The sequence below is a fragment of the Xiphias gladius genome, chromosome 21 (assembly GCF_016859285.1).
Source record: "Xiphias gladius isolate SHS-SW01 ecotype Sanya breed wild chromosome 21, ASM1685928v1, whole genome shotgun sequence".
Classification (NCBI taxonomy): Eukaryota; Metazoa; Chordata; class Actinopteri; order Istiophoriformes; family Xiphiidae; genus Xiphias; species Xiphias gladius.
Genome location: NC_053420.1, coordinates 10630000 through 10653459, shown reverse-complemented (window position 1 = coordinate 10653459; position 23460 = coordinate 10630000).

Sequence of the window (23460 nt, the reverse complement as noted above, 5' to 3'; positions counted from 1 at the left end):
TAAGTTTAAACTAAAACTTAGTTTAGAAATTGTACAGAGTTGAAATTAAGTAGTATCAGATACTGTATAATACAACATCTTCAATCACAAACATATTTTTTAAAACAACTGTGCAGGAAAAGTAAGCATGGTATTCCAAAAGGTTTATCACCAATAACCGGATTGGGGGGACAGTGTAGATTCACAAACACAATATTATCCTAAATCAACAAAACAAGAAATGGTAAAAGAACAAAAATTAGTGAAAAAGACTGCATGACAAAGAGAGAAAGAGACTTATAGTCTCTCATTTTCTTCAGTCTGCATGTGAATGGATCCATGCGGGTCATTGGTCTTGTTTCCTCCTGGCTCGCCTGTCGAGTTGGATATATGTAAACTGGCCTTGCCTGCGGCAGCCTTTAAAGGATATCAGTTTGTTGGAGAGTGAGGGCAGGCGGGGGTGCAGGCCCAGCTGAGTGAGCAGTTGTGTGGGGGATGAAGGGCGGAGTATGTGTGGCAGGGTATTACGTCCCCCAGATTGAGCACAGTCCCTCAGGTTCAAATTCCAGCGTTATGCATGCCTGTTGACTCATGTGAACCTTTTCCAGTTGCCATCCCCCTGTAGATGCGGACGCGATGTGGATCTGTATGTGCATGTGTGTGTGTGTGTTTGTGTGTGTGTGTATGTGCGTGTGTGTGTATGTGCGTGTGTTTGTGTGTGTGTGTGTGTATGGCTCATGAGGGGGAACCCAGTGCAACCCTTAGCCACGGCAGCAGCTTCAGCTTTAGTAAATCCGCATAAAGGACAGATTGTAACTCTGCTCTGTCTCACTGTAGTTCTCTCTATCACAAGACTGGGCAAAAGTGAGACGCTCAGACGACAGAAAAGTGTATAAGTATAATACACACAGCAGAGCACAAGGACTAAGCAATGTACAATGTCAAATTTTCACAGACCAGAAGCATAATGTTGAATTTTGGCATGTGTCAGTGTGAATTCAAATTTAATTATGGTTGGGTCACAAAGAGAAAACCTCAGGATTAAACAATACTGTGGAAATTTGCTGTGAGTGAAAGGGATAATTTTTTTTTTTTTTTTCAATTTCAGTCACACTGTCTCAGCACTACTTCGTTCTAGCATTATAGTAATACTTTTAAATTCACATTTAAAGCATTTTCTACAAAACTAAATGGTAAATGGACTGCACTTACATAGCGCTTTTATAGTCCCGTTGACCACTCAAAGCGCTTTACACTACCTGCCACATTCACCCATTCACACATACATTCACACACCGCTTTTCTATACATACAGCGAATCTTATACATGCAAACACACTCACACACTGATGACCCTAGGCAGGAAATACCAGAGTACTCATATTAAATACCCGAAACTATTTCTATGGCCAAGGAATCTATATTTGCAGGAACTGCTGTAGAACTGCAACCAGTAAGTCACTTTGAGTTGATACTGTATACCATATGTGACCTTTGCACTCCCTATAATAGTGTGCTGGAGAGTTATGTACTGCGTGTGCATGTTTGTGTGTGTGTGTGTGTGTGTGTGTGTGTGTGTGTGTGTGTGTGTGTGTGTGTGTGTGTGTGTGTATTATTTGCTGTACTGTACGCATGTTGGTGAATGTGTCATTGAACCGTTGACCCTTCCAGCTTAAGTGTTGCTCACTCTCAGCCTGCCTGCTCCACTCGTCTAATTAGAGTTGCCAGTCCTGACCGAAATCCTGTCACAATCCGCCTGCTCACAAATGGCACTTGCCTGTTTGTCACCCCTATTTCAGAAAAGTGTGAAAACCTGGAGAGGTGACACATTCTCACCATCTCAGTTCATCTCATCTCCTTCCTCTCTCTCCCTTCATCTAACTGTGAAGAAGAGTAGATATTACGGTGGTCTTGATCACTTTTGCAGTTAGACTGGCGGTGAAAAGACACAAAAAACCTCTGCCCCGAGATATCAGCAGCTTGCTTTAATTACCCAGTTTGCTGAAGCACGATACATTGTGCAAACCTTAGTTTGTTCTTACGTATGTACTGTGATTTATACAATCACTTGTATTTGTACTTTCTGCTGAGCTGACAGATTATGATAACTTTGGAAGTAGCATACACAAACAATAGTGTCTTTCAACACCCCTGCAGTTATAAAAAAAGCAATTTCTCTATTCTTTCATCTTTTATTATATGAGGAGGTTGCCTGAGGAAACAAATGGTTCTGAAGAAAGAACTAAGGCCATGCTGAGAGAGCATACAGAGGGGAATGATTCTCTGTCTTTTTCAATATGGTCAGCAATGTTCGGAACAATCTCAGCTGTGGTGTCATGGCAACTGCACAAATCTCACAAAACATGTTCAAAAGCACACAGAGGAACAAAAGCAAATGTGAGCAAATCAATAGGATCATGCCAAACCATACATCGGGGTTTTCTATTTCTAAATAAAGAGCTTACAGATGCTCAGAAAGGCCATACACAGTGACATGGTGACATAAATACACACACACACACACACACACACACACACATTGGAAGTAGTATGCACAAACAATAGTGTCTTTCAACACCCCTGCAGTTATAAAAAAAAAAAAAAGCAATACCTCTATTTTTTCATCAGAGATAAACATTCGTGTTCATCTATGCTTACAAATTAGGCATGTGCTGAGATATTTTCAGTTTTGGTTATTTGGAGCTTTTCAGATGTTTCGAAGACTTAAGGCGTCCCATATAAATAAAGACCCTTATCCTTAGTGGTGACACTAGATACTGACCTCACAAATTTATCGTGCCAAGGCAGCTGGCAATTAGGGCTATGGAAAATGATATCAGGGTCAAAATAAAACACAAAGTGGCAAAGATCTTCATTGAAAAGGAATAAAATATGCCCAAATGTCCTTGATAATGGAATGTGAAAACTGAAGAATGCAGAATTGTCTCATTATTTGTCCATTATTACTTTTTTTTCCCTCTCTCTCGCTCTCAGTCTCTACTTTTTTCTCTCTTTACTTCAGAACCTTCATGTTAGAGATGTGGCTAAGATGACCTTTTACCCGCTTTCTCGCCAGAACACTATAAGCAAACAGCTTTGCAGATGCAAAGGAGTCTTTCACTATTCACTAAGGAATGCTAGGTCTCTTGTGGCAAATAGGCATATGCCAAGGGAGAACAAAATCTTGCAGTTATCAAAGTGCTCAGACAACTTCTCTATAAACAAGCCAGTCCAAAGCAACTTTTTTTCATGTGGGAAAACTGCCAAGGCCTCTGGCTCAGCTGTTGATGCCTATGGTTCACACTGCAGTGTATCATGATAAGAGATACATAGACTTCCATTCTCAAATGGTCATGTCCTTACCATTTTACAGTTTAGCAATTGTGGTCAAATTTGTCTTGCCTCTTTTATGAATTCTATATTCAATACCTCTCAATCTCAACGAAATAAATCAGTAAAAATAAGATTGTATGTGGAATATTGATGGTTTGTAATGTTGGTGCATTTTGTCCTCATATAAAAAGAGACTATTATAGATCTATAAATCTCTTCCTTCGTTGTTTTTCTTTCTTAAACTCTCAGCAGAGGTTTACTTAAAGTTCAGATTCTGGCTCAGTTTTTACTTGTTCCTCTCCCATTTTAAGACACAAACTCTAACACAGGAAGCAAGATTTAAACCAATCCAATGAGGTAATACACCATTGATCAATTTTTTCAAGTCATTCTGAAATAACACCGTCAAACAATAACCAATTCTAACTTAAACAGAGTATGTAATGGCCATTTTCCCCAATTTATTGATCAGATATACAGCAATTAGAAACAGATTTGCAACATACATGTATTTTACATGTATTTTATTTTTATACTGTATAAACTCTATTATGGAGATATAGACAATGTAAGCTATGAAGTGTGATTTTTCAAGGCAATATACTTATTGTGTGAATCATCAAACTTCATTGCAGGAATATGCACTTTGTACTCTGCATCTACGACAAATTTATCACAAAAGAAATGAGACGTATTTTCTTCATCTTGAAGTTGTGATCAATCCTGTGACCATGGAAAATACAAATGTAAATACAGTAACACAGGGAAGTGAGAAGCAATCACAGATACTCTAATTATACCATGAGTACAACAGAGTAAACCATAATTTACTACACTTACTACCTAACTGCCTCTTGGTGAAGTGATTAAGGATTATATTGCAATGATGCTCACACTGGAAGGTTGTTGAAGTGCAGAAACATGCTTTCAAACATATGTTCAGTGGTTAAGTGATGTCCGGTAATAAGTATTTAAGCATGCTTATAAAGTATGAGGTGGCTGTATTCTAAGAACCGACCATGTGATTTATAGTAGAGTTTTACATTTTGTGTAAGGGAAGAATTTTGGTTTAAAGGCTGTAATTTAGCAAGGCAGTTTGACTCTTTGTATTAAAGAATTGTACATATTAAAATTGTATTGTGAAGCATGACTCAAGGCTATCCTAAAATATTGCAAGTGTGAGCACCAATAAAAGGTCTTGCTGAGTGGCTGAATGAATGTAGACTTCCCAGACTAGTGATTACAACCTGCTAGGATGGCATTAAGAAAACAAGCCAGGTGGATGCTGGTCGGACATTTCGGTGTGAATGCATAGAGAGCTACAGCAACAGGTTGAGCAGCAGCAGAGAATGAGTGTGTGAGTCTAACAGCATTAATAGACCGCCCTGTTGGTGATGGCCACCCAAAGAGTCAACTGATAAATTAGCTGATGTAGAGCACAGCACCACCTCCAGTTATCTGGCTCAGAGAACCTTACATTATTTCTTGAGCTTTACTATTTTGTCTATGAAAAATATAATTAAAGAAATACATTTTTTAACTAATATTTTCTTCTCCTATCATATTAACACAAGTGTATTTTTTGTCATGTCAAAGATGACACAAAGACAAGAAGGATTTTTTCTTATTAATAAAAAAAAAAATTAACAACAGAATTGTCAATATTGTTGACAGAAAGCTATGACAAACATCAATTCAGCTAAAAAAATGCATTTTGTTTCAGAGATAGTGGCCTGCATTACATGTGCTTGGTGCTCACATTTGTTCTGATAAGGAAGAGCATACACAACCCTCTGTTGCCTATTTTCTATCATCTCTGTCTGAGTATAAAGTCTTACGTTTGTTCAGGCATTTATACAAACTACCCACACATACAAATGTATTCTTATGGGGGTGGTCAGTCTAGCTACTGTATATATAATATGGTCGTATTTGTGTCTCTGTGAGTTCATGTCTGTGAATGTCAATGGCTGTGGCAAAGATAAGAGCTGGAGGTTTTTCGTATTCATGTACACCACTGTGTTGTGTGCTCGCTTGATTTTTTGTGTGCATGCAACTTATATACAATTAGTGCAGAGAGTTGCCTCAACCGTGAGGTTTGTGTTGACATTTGTAACACTAGCCTTTGGCAGGTTGCCCCACAGGAGAATTTGGCTGGCAAGGAGTATCTCTGATGGGGAAAGGGGCTACTCGGAATTAAGAAAGAAAACATACTCAAAAATCAAGCATATTTTGTATGACTATTGGCATCTATTATAATTGCCTCATTTGGCAACTTTGTACCTGAGTGGACCCACATGACATGCAGAGGTCCCCATGGCTCATTCTGTGGTTCCCTTTTATTTAACTTTTACATGTGTTTATTGTTTTTGCATCATTTGGCCTAATGAGATCATCCATCAATATTATGCAGAAGACACCTTAATTCACTTCCCTCTGTCACTAAGAAACTGCACTGTCATAATTTTTCTCTGCATGTGCGTTGAACAAATCAGTCACCGGAAGTGCTTGAAATTCCTTGTTCAATTTTTTTGTTTGTTTGTTTGTTTGTTTTTTTTAATTTCACTGCCCAGTTTGGAATTACTGATTCACAATTTTGTTGCTGCCATCTCCCACTGTGGGCCAGGGAGGTTGTAGTTAGTCATGTGATACACATATAGTCATAGCTGCTTCTTTCCACCTGCCACAAAGGGACATGCAGAGGTTCACATTGTCTGCCCCAGATTCCAACATCCTTCACATAGACACATAAAAATAAACGTTATGAATCATTAGTGTAGCACCAAGGACAATTTTAATAAAACAACATTTCTTTTTGGAAAGTCTATTGATAAATGGCTGGCACCAAGTGTAATACTTTATAGTCCAGCTGTCTGAGTATGTGAGATATAGTTACAAATTCATTTGGGTTTGATTGATCTGTGCAAAGTTTCAGTTGAGAGTTTGTGTATGTCTGGGTCTATGAAAAAACCCATGTCAAAGAGTTCAATTTCAGAGACAATATTAATAACACTGGACTCTATGCGCACATTGAGCTCTGACATTTTGTGAATAAAAGCTACTGCGAAACTGGACTGTAGGACGAGCAAAGGTTTACAGAGAATTACAGTATTATTAAAGACAACATCAGCCAATATATGGATGTATAGGCAAGAGCCAGCAATAAGACAAATCAGTGTACCGTACTGGCCCAAATGTAGAACAACCTTGATTATAAGACAACCTAACTTTCCCAAAAAAAAATTTTGAGAAAAAGACTTTTTGAGGAAAAGTTTCCCTGAGATACCAATAATCAAAGGAGAAGAGTCCTCCTCATTGAAGTCTTTTCTCTCATATGTAATACATGAAACATGGGATATGGTAATATGTTAAACCCAGATTTGTGTAGCTTGTCTATCAGTCACATTCTCACACTCTCTCCTGTCAGGCTCTTGGAAGCGATGAGAAACATTTTCTCTGACAGTTTCTTGGTCTGAACATTTTTCTGACTGTCTTTTTGAGCTCATCAACTGTGACAGCTGTAATTCTTGGCTGTGTGACAGATTTTCTCCCTAGTTCATTTCTGTAATAAAGACGTTGGGAGACTCTAAGAACTCGTTTTCAGATGTTACGAATTTATTTCATTTGTAGGGGCAAAACATTTTACACAAGCATTCAAAAACTCCTGCAGGTGAACTAACAAACTGTTTTAGTGCTGATTGACATATCCTTAGGATTTAGCTGGAAGGAGAAGGAACAAATACATTTTTCCTTCATTACAGTTCCTAATAATATGGAAATTGTTACACGGATGACTCACACCCAAAACACTACTGACCAATACTATTGGCCTGTACTTGTAAATGAAAACCGTAATTTTCGAAAGCTACAGAGTGCAGCACATTTTGGCTATTTTAAGTGATTTTCCTGTATGTTTATAGAGGTACATTCTGATACTTTCATATCCATTCAACTGAAATAGAGGTCTTCACAAAACTGTATGATTTGAGAATGTAATTTCTAGTCTGCTGTGCTGAGAACTATCACCTACCTGTATGCCCATATTCATAATCTGTAATACGAATATATATGTAAATAACGCAGCCCCACCACCAAAATTTAAAAACCAAGTTTGGAACTTGCTATTAGTTAAAAAAATTTTTTTTGTTAGTTTCCAATATTTCCACTTTAAAAATAAAGAGAAGGATACTATGGTTTGAATGGACAAAAATGTTGGGTGCAGAACATTTTCCATGGTTCATCTTCATCCCATGTAACTTTGTGAACTTGCTGGACTCATTTGTAGACAAGAGCCTACAATTCTGTGTGCACATTTGATTTCTTCATGAGAAGCTGACTAGATATGTAATTCCTTCTGAACTTATTCCATGTGCCACAGCTTCAGGGGTTGGAGAGAAGAGAAAAGTGTTTCTCTGGCATTTGTCTCATACCCCCACCATGTATGACATTTTTTCATGTCTTAACAGTCTGGTGTCCTTCACATTGACCAGTTCAATTAAGGAAGATTCTTTACATCAGGCTGAATCATTCACATTGCATACTTGGCACACTGTAGGGGCTAGAAACCCTCTGTACTGTACATTAATTAGATGCCTCCAGAACATTTCACTGCAGTATCATCTTGACAAATACCCACACTTCACCTACTATTTAGTGCCTTTCAAGACATGTCAAAGCTTTTTGAAAGAACTTAAAGATTACACAATCAGTAGTTAAAATATTGACAGCAGTGTGTGGCTTGTAGAAAAAAGACAAAAAAAATCATGTTTCTGTCCTGTACCTCAACAACATGTGTCATCACATTGTTATCCAGCACACACAAGTCACAACATGCCATGAGCATGGAGATGAGTATGAGACAATTTTGCATAGAGATTGGAGATGCAGAAGACAAGGGCATGTTTAGATTTAGACAGCAAAGAATTGAAAACCTGTTTCCACTACTCAGTGGAGAAAACTAAAAGATTCAGTTTGTATACATACTGCACAAACGCTCACTGAAAGGCTGAATTGGAAAATCATACATTTATAACACTTTTAATCTAATATTAGAATAAATCAAAATATAAAAAATGATATTATTGCTCCAGATTGAATTTGCACGTACATTTAAACACAATGCCAGCAAATTACACCGTCACAAAGACATAAAGACATGCCATGTTGGAGAAAAACAGGGATCTACAATAATCTCTGAAGAAACAATCAACCCATTGTAAGTGTCTTATTGGTGTAAATAAATGCTCAACAAATTGCAAATAAGATTGCTGGAGAATCTTGCTGTGAAGGGCACTTCATTATTTCTGTCTTGCTTGACAACTGTTTCTTGTTGCTCCCAGCCTAGTGAAGGTTACCTGCAATATTGCCTGGAATACTTCTACTGCTGTGACGACACAAATTTAGAGGTAATCAATCAACCTTTGTCTTACTACACAAAGCCTGTCTTGAGGATTATGGAAATGTAGCAATGACATTGTCTCTGCAGACAGGGTTTTTTACTTTCTTCAGTAGATGTGTAAATAAAGAATCGTTTGTCTACTCAAAAAACACCAACTCTGTACCATGTAAATGCCATATCAGACAAGAATTACTGATTCTCTCTGAAACTCAGTCGTGACCACTGCCATTTTAATGCATGAGCTTACTCGAGCCCTGGGGTCCGACGACGTAAAGGGCCCCAAAGGCTTGGGAGAAAACGGGGAGAGAAAAAAATCATGCTTGACTTAGTGTGGTACATATTCCCGAAAAAAATAAGCCACTACGTAACTCAATGTCAATCACAGTTATGTCAGTCACATGTATGCCTGCCTGTCTTTATTGTCAGATCCAGTGAATGAGTCACTGTTTTTTAATTCTTGGTTTGAGTGGAAATTTACTTAATTATAGTCGTGCCATGGGCACGTTTTGCAAAAAATGTCTGGAAAGAAATGTGAAAGTGGAGCTAAAAAGTGCAAAAATCTAAGAGAGAAAGTGCAGCGGGAGTCACAGCTATTAATAAAATCCCCAAGCTGACAGGATATTTCAAAGCTGCAAGCGTTGAGATGACCGAAAACCCTCCAGCAGCAGTAGCAGAGCCGGCAAGTGAGAAAATGTCGATGAGGACACCTGCTTCCACAGGTTAGCAGGCTAGGTCTTAAGTAGTTAGCTAACTAGCTTGACAACATCAGCAAATTAGTGAACAAATAATGACAGGCACAAACCAGTTAACGTTATCATTCGCAATTCCAGATAGTATTGAATTTTCGCTTCAACATCAGCTAGTGCTACACCAACAAATGTTATCTATAACAATCCCAGACTCTCAGCCTAGCTGCCTAGCACAATTTAATGTGGTAACACTTTATAATAATGGTACAGATCCTATTCTGAAGTAATGCTATAACTCATGATGATTTAAAATTAATGCATGAATTACTGCAGGATGAATCATGAATTCCTGTTGCTCAAATTATCAAATGATCATTATTTCATTATGACGTTATGATAAATTCACATACTTTTGCCCAGCCTCTCTGATTAAAAAAAAAAAAATAGCATCATATTTCCATGAGAAAAGACCCAATGGTATTTTTGACACATTTACAACATGGCTAGAACATGTCTTTGTAAATGTGTCAACAATACCATTGGATCGATTCTCAGATGTATGTAGTTGTTTTTGTTTTTTTTATCAGAGAGGGGTAGCAAATGCATGGTCCTGAAATAAACTTTTATGTAAGAGGAATCCAGCTAATTTGGTCGCATATCAATTAATTTACAAAATAAGTGTGGATTAATATCCCTTAACTGATGATCTATTAACTGTAAACTATTCACATAAAGTCATGTTGACTGGATCATTTGTTATTGGTGAGCAACAGGAATTCCTGATACATTCTGCAATAATTCAGACATTAAATCATCATGATTCATGTATTACTTACTTAAGGAAGTATATGATTTGACTCTCATTATAAAGTATTACTGATACTGATAATTTAGAGTTTTAATTTAGCCTGTCTAGTGACTCGTCTAATGTGAACTCTTTCCAATTCAGGAGTGTTTTTTTGTGTGTGTGTGTGTGTGTGTGTGTGTGTGTGTGTGTGTGTGTGTGTGTGTGTGTGTGTGTGTGTGTGTGTGTGTGTGTGTGTGTGTGTGTGTGTGTCTGTGTGCATGCGCATGTGTAAGCGCACATATGCGTGCATTGTGTGAGAGGGATAGATATTGGCCTACAGTGAGCGGGCCTGTACCATTTGGTGAGGTAATTTTCTGTATTGTATATGTATGCTTCAGTATGGTCTGTTGCTGCAACAGTCATATCACATCATTTGGGGGGGGGCTTGGAAAAAGTTGTAGCCTCAGGGTCATTGGTACTTTAATGCGGCCTTGGTCATGACAAGTACACAACTGACACAGCTTTGTTACTAGACTAAGGGAAATTTCCACTGCTGTCTTCTACAAATTACATTACATTCACACCCAACAATTATGTATTAGCAGTTCAATTGTAATATTCATTGTCAAATCTAAATTTAGTGGTAAATTTATAGCAATGAATTGGAACTTGTCAGTGATCAAAACAGCAAATCAGTGACTCATGGCCACATTTTAATCTCATCTATGTGGTATGCACAACATAGATAATATTTCTAAATTGCTATTACAAACATTACTTTAATGCCAATTTTTGCCCACTGAAGAATTGCTCTTGAACTTGTGTACTTATTTTGTAATGTTTCTACTGTCTAATTTAACAAAGTTAGGTTTCTTTAAATATCCAAAAATCACAATGTTTTGCAATCGATACAACATTGAACACCCTCTGTCCTGAGACCCTTAAAAGAATCCCACAAGTGAGAAGCCTTACACAGGGAAAAATTAGGAGATACCCTAGGAAGAGCGTATGAGGAGGGCTCACTCATCACAAAAATGCAAAAGGTGCAAGAAAACCACAAAAAAGAAGATAAATGGGTCAGTAGGATTCTTGACTCACAAGAGTAATTAATTTACTATACAATAAAAGGATCTCTTTAGTACTCCGAGTTGGGTGATAAGTCTTTATGGGTTTGTCATTTGGTGCAACACATTTTGCATTTCACATTGTCATGTAAGTGCTATGTGAAGGCAACTGGACTTGCTTGAAGTTCTTGAAGACGTTTCACCTCTCATCCAAAAGGCTTCTTCAGTTCTTACTGACTAGTGGGGAGTTCCAGGTATTTATCCCCTCGTGAGATCAGCAACACTTGTGAGTCATTGAGGTCACATGAGTCGTTGACCCTCCTGACCATCAAGTGAGTCGTTAGGATCACATGGGTCAAGGTGTGGATGGGTGCCAACACCTTGAGGGTCGTTAGGGTGATAAGTGAGTCATTGACCCACCCTGCCATCCTGTGAGTCGTTGAGGTCACATGAGTCCTGGTGTGGATGGGTGTTCAGCTGTCTGGGGAGTGAACTATATTGTAGGTGGCTGACAGATGGTGTCTCAGACCACCTCCTCTGTTTAGTGACGGTTGTTCGAAGTAGACAAAGATGGCTTCTTTCACTCCTCTTTCAAATCATCGGTCTTCTCTGGCCAAAATGCGTAAATCACTGTATTGAAAAGAGTGTCCTTTGTCCTTAAGATGCAGTTGGACCGCTGAGTCCTGACCTGAGGAACTGGGTCTCCTGTGTTGTGTCATGTGCTTATGTAGCTGTTGTTTAGTTTCGCCAATGTAAAGGTCTGTGCTTTCCTCGCTGCATTGGAATGCGTAAACTACGTTGTTCTGATTGTGCCTGGGTAGTTTGTCCTTAGGGTGGACAAATTTTTACCTCAGTTTTACTGGGTTTGAAATGCACAGGGATGTTATGTTGGTAGAAGATCCTCCTGAGTTTTTCAGATAATCCAGCAACATAGGGAATGTCAATGTTGTTTACTTCTCTGTCTGTTCTGCCTCTTTTTGTGGTTTTGACGAAGGCCAAGTCAGGGTAATCACAAATTCTAAGTGCTTCCTCGATGTGTTTATGTTCCTTCTCTTTCCCCTCTGACCTTGTGGGAACATTCTGAGCCCGATGGTGTAGGGTTCTGATGACCCCCCAGTTTGTGTTCCAGTGGGTGGTGAGAGTCAAACAGTAGATATTGATCTGTGTGTGTGGGTTTCCGGTATACTTCAATGTTGAGGTTTCTGTCCTTCTCGAAGTGCACCGCACAATCTAGAACGACAGTGGACAGCAACATCAACATAAAATGCAGTGGACAGCAACATTAAGTTCAGACAAGTGAACTTGATGTTGCTGTCCACTGCATTGGTGTGTTCAGTGAAGGATTCAACTTCATTAGAATCTTCACAGACATTTCACATTGTCATTTGATCCATTTTTAAAATTGAAATAAGTATTTGTAATATTACAGTGTTTCAAGCAAAAATAAGAATGTTTTGCATAACTGTAAATTATCTTAAGATAAACAAGCCTGAAAAGCTTAGTGGAATCTGGGTTACAAAACCATTCAAACTGATTACACCAATAACCATTCATCATAAATTCTATTATTATTCCAGCCTCCAGGAAATGACATGGTGGCATTAAACCTCTGCACAGTTTTGGCTGGGAACCCCTGGCTTTCCAAAAGTTCTTCTGGGATGAAGGTCACTAATCATGAATACAATGGCTATATTTATTTTTATTCATTATGTTGCCAGTGGCACAAATGTACAGAATGAGCTATATGTATTCGGAATTGGAGACATAGCGAGCAACAATGCCGAATGTTATCTTCGTACAGAAACCGAATGATGTTTATCAAAACGTGATTAATGGACCCACATATCCATTTGGAACAACATGCTGTATTTGGCTGGCACACACTAAATTCTAATTGTTTAGGAACCAAAGAAATTTGCATGCTTGTTTATGAACACAGAGGTATTTTCTCATTTGTCATCTGGCTAACCTATCAAGCCGCAGTGGTAGTGTCATGGCATGACGGCAGCTTGGCATGATCCACAACTTGGCATGTGTGCCCCACGTGTGTGTGTGTGTGTGTGTGCGCGTGCATGCGTGCGTGCATGCGTGTGTGTGTGTGTAATGACTGTTTCAGAAACCTATTAAATAAAAATTCATGTGCACGGGCTCAGAAATGTCACCTATCTACCTGTGCAGGGGTAACTCCCAAAGCAACTCCATGGAGACATTGTTTTTTATTATCATCACCCAGGACAAAATCTATTGAACCAAGCAGCTATTAGAAATGTATTTCACTCTGAAGAGCTCAATTCCAGAATGAGTGTCTTTTTTTGTATTTGAATCAAAATGGAAATGAGGAGTGATGACCTGCAGTAGCCTGCCCGAATCAACTGAAACAAACTCATTCTGTGGTATTGTCGCCAAGGAAGAAATCTCATCTCGACAGAAGTTTCTGTGTGGTCCAGTGCATAATTCAAACGAAAATGAAAGTGAGCTGTTTACATTTTTCACTTGTAAATGATGCACCCTTGCCTTTGTGCCTCAGTAACACCATTTCTCACTGGGAACTGTGATGTCTGTGGAATCCATTCTGAGGTTCATTCCAATTAATATTGTTAGATATATTATATATCAGATAGCAGGTAAAAGATAATATAAATTCACTGCTTATTCATTCTCAGGCCCTTCACACTTTGCATCACAAGACACACGGTAGGTTGGTCAAACTCATTTTAAGTTTACTTGATTGAGTTTTCTGACTCACAAAGGCAAATATCAAGTTGAAGAAAAAATTATTAAATTAATGAAACCCCCATGAAAATGAGAAAAGAACTTTGACCTTCTTTTGCCACGGTTTTAATATTAGTACATCATAATCGGAATTTTCTAATGGTTAGAGAACTTATACTGTAGTTCAGATAAAAGAGTTAAGTTTTAAAAAAGGTGCTCTGTATTAATAAAATTTCAGTGGAAAGTCAGCCACTAAAATCTCCGTGGACTCCAGACTCTGGAGAAAAAATGTTCACTGAATGTACTTCTGAAGAAAACTTAAAATATGCTTGCATAAGAGAGTCTTTGCAGTGCACCACATCTCTTTATGGTTACACAGTGACGGGTAATGAATTGAAGACCATTAATGAGCTTCTGACACTGTTTCATTTATTGATTGAGTGAGCGATTGCAACCATGACCCTCTTAACATGCCTATTAAAGGGAACTCTTTTATCATTAGCATATTGTTATAGGTGAATATTTGCTGTTATTAATGGCAGAACATGTTGATGCAACACACTTTTTAATTTACCGCATGGGGGGAATCAGTGTCTTTGTTGTGAATTCGGGTGCGCAGCTGACCTACGGTGAGAAGGGCAAGTACACGTACATTAAATTGTCTCATGTCACAGTGAGAGGTGTGACTTTTGGCTTTCTTCAGCTTTCTATCAGGAAATGAGTAGCGACTACATTGATCTGTGCATTTAACCTGTGAAGCTGTATTTATTCCTATAGGTACATGTGTCTGCTGCTCTTTTCGCACCTCCTCTCGGCACAATGTCCAAGATCAAGTTTTTTACAAAACCACCAACACCTTGATTTGTGTTTTCATACCACTTATACCACTTATATGAAACACAAGTAATAGCAGCAGTTTCTACCTGCATATGTAGACATATCAGTGTTACTACCTAAAGGCAATGAAGGTAACTACTGCTACTTATGTATCCCTTGTGCCACATGCAGGGAATTTTTGTTACAGCACCTGTTTTATTATTGTTATATTTTTGTTCTTTTTTTTATTTCCTCTGCTTTTTATGTGTCTGTTTTGTTTTTTTTTAGAGAAAACAAAATTACATAACCGTGTCCTACTAAACTCTACTATGCATCACTGAAATACTCAAATAGAATACAGTTGTCCTTAAAGCTGTAAAAGGCATAATGTTAGCTTTTGAAGATTTTATAAAAAGAGATTAATCTTTTACCAGTAGGCTTAATTTCAACCTAAGGGTTTTTAGGCACTTGACCATCAGAAAAGTGAGACCACACCATGCTTAGGAGCAGTGGGCAATCCGTAATGCAATAAAGCAGGGGAACACATAACAGGCTGATCAGCCAGCTGTATCAAAACACTAAAAAAGCTCCACACCTGTCTTTGTTAATTTGATGTTAATCTGCAATTTATGTGTTGCATTTAGAATGACAAGATAATCTTAAATATCTGGCACAACAACATGACCGCTGGGCAAATACACTCAGGGATGCCTTTATTATATAGTAAATTAATTACCGTTGTAACTTAAGAATCCCCCTGTATAACCACATTTAATTCATGTAAAATCATATGGTTGTATAAATGAAACTGGCCCACTCTCATTCTGTCTGACTCCCTGCCAGTGCTATATGCCCTTTACACTGCATCAATTAGTGAGTACATTTTATGGGCCATTTAAACTTGGCTCAAGCAGTTAAGATTATCAGTGGTGGAGCTAACAGTGTTTGCCCTAAAGAGAAGGCCCTCCCATCAGGATAAGCCTGCCTGCCCTTCCCCGAAGAAGCCGATTGAGATTCAATTGCAGAGTGACATTCGCTTTATGACAGAGTGATCTATTCACAACTAGGCTGAGATGCCCTCCTGTTTAAATAAGGGCATTTTGTTAATTGTGAAGCAGAAAAAAGCAGAATGGCATTTGTCTGGTGAGAAGGAGGGCATAATCATGCGAATCGGAGGCTGAGGAGTGGAGACAAGGGCCATTATGTTCTTCCAGTGCAGACACTTAAGAGGAAATGATAACCGGAGCTTAGAGTGACAGAGTAATATCACACTCTCCCCTGCACGAAAAGATACATTCCTTTGCTGATGCGGACGTGAATTTAAAAAAAAAGCTTTGAATTTAAAACTTCCATTTGAAAGCAAATTGATGGCCGCTCCGAGTGCTGCCAACTACTCCACTTCACAACCTCCAACGATATTAACAGACTGTAATTAATCAAAGCTTTACTTTTTCTAATTGAACCCAGCTTTCGATTTGTCTGAAACGAGAACCCCTGACATTGGGTTGTGATGATTTCACATTGTGCCAAAGACAATTATGTGCATGTCAAGCGTGTTGTATTACCAGTCCTAATAACACCATGTCCTCTTTCAGAGTCACTGTGGTCATCTTGTATTGCGAAAATACTCTTCAGACAGAAGAAGTGTGGGTGGCGCAGATAGCAGAGAGGTCACTGCATTAGCTGCGTTTGCCAGTCCCACAGCATTCAAGAAGGAGCTAGAGTATCTGGTCAAAATAAGTCTGGAGGATCATATATTGCTTCTGTTGGCAAAATCATTAGACAAAAAAAGTGCAGCTTCAGGACAGTACACTTTATTGAAATTTACTCTCTGCTTTGAAAGAAACAATAATTTTTGATCAAATATCCCAAATAAGTACCTCTTACAACACACTGTAGCCCACTTTGTTCCATCTGCATTCTTTTTCTCAGTTCGGTAAAACAAAATACAATTAGATTAGTACAAATTGCTAACTGTTAGGGAATTTTCTATTGGGTTACGCAGGTTAAGCATGGGCCTTGAGGTCTCAGGCGAAACGGCAGCAAATCTTTCTGAAAGGCACACTGTCCTCTCTCCTTGAGACATTGGGGGCAGCTGTCTGAGTTTATTTTGGGGGAACGGAGCCATTCTGATAAAAGTGAAGTAGTGTTGCTGTGGTAGCCGAGGTCAAAATAGATGGCTGTTTTTCCCTCCCTAGACGCCACAGATTTTTGTCTGCTAGAATCCACGGGCATAGCCGGATAATAGTGGCTCCAGAACAGGATGCACTGATGTTATACTGAAGTCTACGTTCAACGTGACCTAAACTAACACGGGTAAAAACATTTCCCTGTTTACAGAATAGCAAACCAATAGACTAACTCCACAAACTGTGGCGGTATTGAGCTTGACCATTTCTGGGTGTAAAGTATTTGCAGCACAATCTGTAGGGGTTAAAAGACTGAGCACAGGGGACCGAGCTTCAGAATGGAGACGGCATCATGCACATAAACTTCTATTGATAATTACTCCATTCTCCTTGGACAAGCTTCATTAAATATTTTTCAGCATAAGACATCTTGGGCTCCTGGACACTTTCTTCACTGATGAGTTCACCAATAATCAGCAAAATCTCCACAACACTAACTCAATTATTTCAAGCATTATGCAAATACGACAAGGGGAAACAGAGCAGTGGAAAGAAACTCAAGTCAAATTTCACTATAATAAAAAAAAGAAATCAATAGCAATGTAGGCTTCTAGCATGGAAGCTAGAGAAAGATAACAGTCACAATGCCTTCAGGATCAATTTTTCTCACTCGCATAAAAATTGCATTTGACTTTAAAAATAAATTAAAGGATTATGTATAATCTGATTAGGGTACTATTTGCCTTTTCTCTAGCTCTGGGCATTTTGGACACTGGAGCGGCGATGCATGGCAGTAAATCTGGCTTCTTTTTTTTTTTCTGACACATTATTGACAGGGTAAGGTGTCTCTGCGGCCATCAATAAAACCTGTGGGCATGTGTCACTCAGGCTATGAGTGTCACTTGGCTGTGGTTGCCTGATAGGACAGCAAAGCAGTGCAGTCATCCAGCCAATCAAGCAGCTAATGTGCCCAGTATTCATAACAATTCTGATGGACCTGGCTTATTACCTGAGTATGTAGAAAATAAGAAATTCCATATCATATTATTTGATGGAAGAAAAAATAACTTAAAGTTCATCAAATATTCACAATATGTGGACTCTATCAGAGAATAAGGTCTACTTGACTTCTAGGTTGTTTGAAACCCTCACCGAGAGATGAAAAGATTATATATTGGCAGTTTTCAAGAAACTGCTGCTACAATGCCAGACAGCACCTGAAGTGACCTTTTTAACTGTTTTTCTGTTCTCTCAGTTTTGTTATAAATGTTTCTCTTTGTGGAATTGACATTTTTTAAACATTTCGTAAGGATGTGAGAGCTTCCCAATTAACACAAATCAGCCTGTTCCACCAATCTGTTGAACACAGCTCTACTGGCATCAAATATTGGCAGTGCTGACACATGAAAAATGCAATTACTGCATAATTTATCACCGTCTATCAGTAAGTAGCGTCAGAGTGAAAATTGGAAATATTCATATTACAATACAGGTTTCAGGGAATTTTGAAATTCAAATGCAGAAAATAGGGTAAATTGCGGTTAAGCTTATAAATATCTCTCTATAAAACCTGGCTGCTATTTGGGCTAAAGCCTCAAAAGCAGCAGGACAAATTTATAAAAGTTGTGGCCTGCAGGTTATTCTCCTCAGCATGTTCAAAATGGCTCCAAACTGGGTCTTTGTGAGGTCAATTCTCTATGATGGGGTGCGTCTTCTGCGCCAGTAACCCATAATATCCCAGGTGGACTCTCTAGTCAACAGCCCAACCACAGCTAGCTGTGCCACCTGCACTGAACAGCTGGAGCCAATCCTCCCCGTCAATGGCCCTATAAAACATGGCTCCATGACTGGGTAAGTGAACGCTTCTTTCATTTATTACCATTCACTTTGCTTTCAGAACTGCCCCAGAGGCCGAAGATTATTGGGGTTGTACACAATGGGACAGTGCCTGCCTTCTGCATCTGGCCAAGACCATTTGTGGCTTTCCAGTCCATCCCGCTTTGGTTTAAATAAACACTCTAATAAGCTTTAACACAAAGAAGTGTGGCGCCTTCTATGATCACACCCACTATCTTTGTCATAATGTGTAAAAGCATAAAATGTAGTGGCTGGGACATGGGGACTGCAGTTACTGAGTTTGGCTCTATCAAATTCTGTAACTGATAATATCTCCCCACATACACTTAACCCCTCTTCCATTTCTGTGTAGGTGCATTGCTATCCAGCGATCTAAACACACTTTTATAATAAGGGTCTACGACAGGAGTTGGCCTTTGAAATCTATAGTGTAATCAAAAGTGAGAGTATGAAAACAGATAAAACACAGCAGATTCACTCATACTGGTTACCACAAAATGTAATGATGATAATTAGCAAGTGTCCAAAATCTCATTTTACTGCTTACTATTGTGCAAGCTTTTGATGGCCACAACTTAAACTGACTCAAACGCAAGGATCACACAAAAACACTGAATAAAAATCTAAAAATACCAAAGTTTTTACTTTGTTGTTTGAGGTCCTAAACAAAACAGTGAGCAGGGCAAACAAAACAGACAGCAGCAGGCAAAAAGGCAGAGTTCAAAAATGGTCCAAAAGTCCAAAAGCATACAAAGCATGAGACTTAAAGTGGATAAGGCAAGAATTAAAACCCCAAAACAGGCTGAGGTCAGACACTAGGAAACAACTAGGATACAATAAAGGCTTGAAAGCTAGGCAAACAGGTATTGAATAGTTGGAAGTGTAAGTACTGGGAAGACTGATTGGATAATAGAGAACAAGTGATGAATAAAACTGGCAGGAAACTAAACAATGGCAGGATGTAAAACAAACTGAAATGCACAAAGGTAAGTAAATACCAAATATAACAGGAAGAGAAGTTAACTTGAGTCCATTTTCGTGTCCATGCGTCGTCACAAAACTATAGAATGTCTCTATATAGGGGGTAGTGAAAGAGAGAACACGGGGGGGATTTCAGACACAGCCCTGGAGGCCATAACAGAAAAAAAAACAACAACAAGACAAACAAACAATCAAAAAGTAGTAACATCATCTTTAGCTGAACAATAAGTTATTATTGACTTGGAATTTTGCTTTAGCAAGACATTTGCCTCAGATAACTAGCGCAATGACCAAATTGGTTAGAAACAAACTCATCACAGAAAAACTCATCATGTGTAAAACCACAGTCACAAAAATAGCTATAATAAATAATAATAAATATTGTACCCACATAAAATGATGCAATGAGGGCAAAGGGGTGTAGATAAAAGATCCCTGTTAATATTTACTTGGTTAAAGAGCTGACAAAAAACCTGATGTAACAATGTCAGTTAAACTGCAAATATGGAACTTCTGCTGGGATGGTCTGCAACACAATGGTCAACTCAAACCCGCTGCTGTTGACAGAATAAAACGTCCTAAAATAAACCAAAAAATCAAAATGACAGTGAGTAAATCCCCAAATCTCATGAATAGAAGCTAACTTTGCAGCTAAACTACATTGACGCGGTTAATCTAATAAATGTGTAACAGTTACTATCTGACAGTGAGACAAATTTTCCAATCATAATGTATAATAATTTATTGTTTATTTCAGTTGTCGTTTTCTTTAATTGCCTGGTGGTCTTTCTTTCTTTTTTTCGCCTTTGTTTCAAACGTTCATTCATTGCCTAAAATTTGGTGACTAACAAGAAGTTGTCTGGCTGCCCAGAGGCCATGAAAGTGGTACTCCAACCAGCGAGTATCAAACACTCACCCCTGAGGTTTCAGAGGTGACTGTAGACTTGAGCACAGTAACTGTGGTCAGCTCAAATTTTTGTTGGTCACCATGGATTCTGATAGAGACCAGCTTTCACATTTGGAAAAAAAAAGACTCAAAATGTCGAAAGAAAAACCTTATTTCAAACAATCTCTGTAGAATAATGCCCGGTATAATGGCACGGTATGGGGGGTATGGACCATTCTAAGGACCTGTGACTGACAGGGGCCCTGAAAAATTATTAGAACATTAAGTACATTTTTTTCAATAATGAATTATTAACCTATCATAATTAATAGAATATTTTATTTACAATGTTCTGAAAAAACTAAGAGTTTCTTTTTATTTTCTTGTTTTTGGCAAAAAGTAAACATCCAGAGAGCTTCTGTATTGCTAGCATGTTTCCCATAAGACCTTGATAAATATGTCAACAATTATTGCTATGAGTTTGAAATTGTTCCGTCACCAAGTGGTCAAAACTAATTTAAGTCAGCTTAAAGGGTATATCAGGCTGCCACACTCAGGCATTTTGAATGCTGATTCCTCAACTGCTGGCTCCTACCAAGCCCACGCTATGCTTGAATTAGGACATTCTGGCATCAGTAACTGAAAAAGGGTGGCCGCAAGCAAAAATTGAGGTTACTCCAGGCCTGAATTTCAAAATGTTCTTTCAAAAAGATATTGGCACATCACAGATGCTATATCAATGTGTTTCTACAGTCTATAGCCACAGAGTAAAAGCAGGAATTCATTCTACATTCAGTCCTGCTTAATGCAGTTTATTCTCCTGTGTAACTGTGAAATGGGGGTTTGTGCCATTTGGTAGCTATAGTGGGTCATGACCCGTCTTGGTCCCATATGTCCAGGTCAGTCTGCAGCCCTTGATCGCTGTGTGAGCAAAGAGATAAGCATTTTGGGAACCTCAGAATGAAGACACAGTAACAAGAGCAACTCCAACTTCATAATACCAACAGTGTGTATAACGCAATACATAATATATGTATGTAAATCCTTTCACAATAACCTTGCCAGGACCGATGAAAAGGACGGACAAGTTTGGGGATTTCTGCTCATATTTTTTGTACTGTCCACGAACATCAGTTTCTTGTGTAAAAAACCTGTGTAAATTAGACACATTATTGATCTAGCATTGATATTGATCCAAGGTCTGAGGCAGAGCCACTGTGTCCAATGTTGTCATGTCTGCCAGGTGCCGAGCCAAGTACATTCACTTTTGTGTGTGTGTATATATGTTGGGTAACGATATATATATTTTTTGAAGTGCTGAAAGATTCTATTTTGGTTTGTAACAGTTTAAATAAAGACATAGAAGCTTCACTTGACAATCTCGTTATTTATTTTAATACCAATAAATGTATAATAAGAGACTCTACATTTTGTTTTTCTTTTTATTTGTCTGTAATAATGGTGTTTTGTAATGGTGGAGGTCTTTTTTCTCTTTTATTATCAAAAAACTCACAATACATCTTACATATTCACATACTATTTACATGACCTATTTTTTACATAAATATTTACAGTGCAGTACAGAAACAAACCTTTACCCCAATTATAAACAATACCCTCGCCTGTCAATCTCCTTGTTTTCATGTACTGCTTAGTTCTTTAAGCTGTAGCTGACTTGTCTGGCTGTAGAGAGTACAACGTTAATTAACCGATTGTTTACATCTGCCTTTTTCTCTGTTAATCCAAACAGTAAAGTCCAGTGCCAGTCCTTTTGGTCAGTGATCCTGAGGCCACAACAGCTGCTGAGGAGATCTTTGACCTGCTCCGTGAGGCGGATTCAGACGGGACAGTTGAGAAAGAGGTTCCTAGTCCTCCTCTTTCTGCCTACATACAGTGCAGTCGCTTCCATATACATTTTTATTGATTTGGCGCAGGATGACGCCCATATAGATCCTCCTGTGTTTTATTTTGGTTGCTGAATGTGGGTATTTTTTTGTCAGAGAAATGCTTTTGCCAGATTAATTCTGATGCAGGGCTTTTTGTGATCTGCCTCAGAAATACGGTTGTACCAGAATTTTCTTTTTTTTGTATTTCCAGAAAGTTCTTGGTGGTTGGACCAGTCGACAGCAGGAAATCCAGAGCTTAATCCAGCACCTCACAGGCTGTGTTTGGAAAGACATGGCTCCACTCTGAATGCAAGCCTGCTTCAATTTTATTACATTGTTACATTATTCTCAATGTTTTTCTCTCCTGTTTTACAATTTCTCAGATTTTTTTATACATTCAAGCTTTTTCTTTATCTATCTTTCCCTGTTTGTCCATGATGTCCCTAAATCTGTGTATCCCTGGGCAGGGAGCTGCATGAGTGTGGTGCCGCATGAGAGGGAGTTGCCGAGGTGTGATATCTCTGGGTTTCCTGAGTTCAGGGTTCCTTAGTAAAGTCAATGGCTGAAAATTATGGAATAAACACATTTTCTATTTGATGGATGGATGGGTCGACAAAACACAGGACTGTCACACGGGAGACCACTGTTTGTTCCTCATTTGTAAGCAATAGTCAATGTTGTTTCTTTCATCCACAACCGTTCAACAAGGACCTCTAGCCTTAAGGAAGCACTTATTTTAACACAAACCATGATCTTTTCCTAAACCTAACCAAGTGTTTTTGTCCCTAAACCTAACCAAACCATGACCATTCCACAACTAAATCACGTGTTTATTATTATTAACAATAATTACGAAAGTCCAGTACACCTGCAGCAGGAACGCTCCTATAGGTTGTATTACTGTTACCATGATTATGAAGGCGGGGACAAGTGACCTATATGG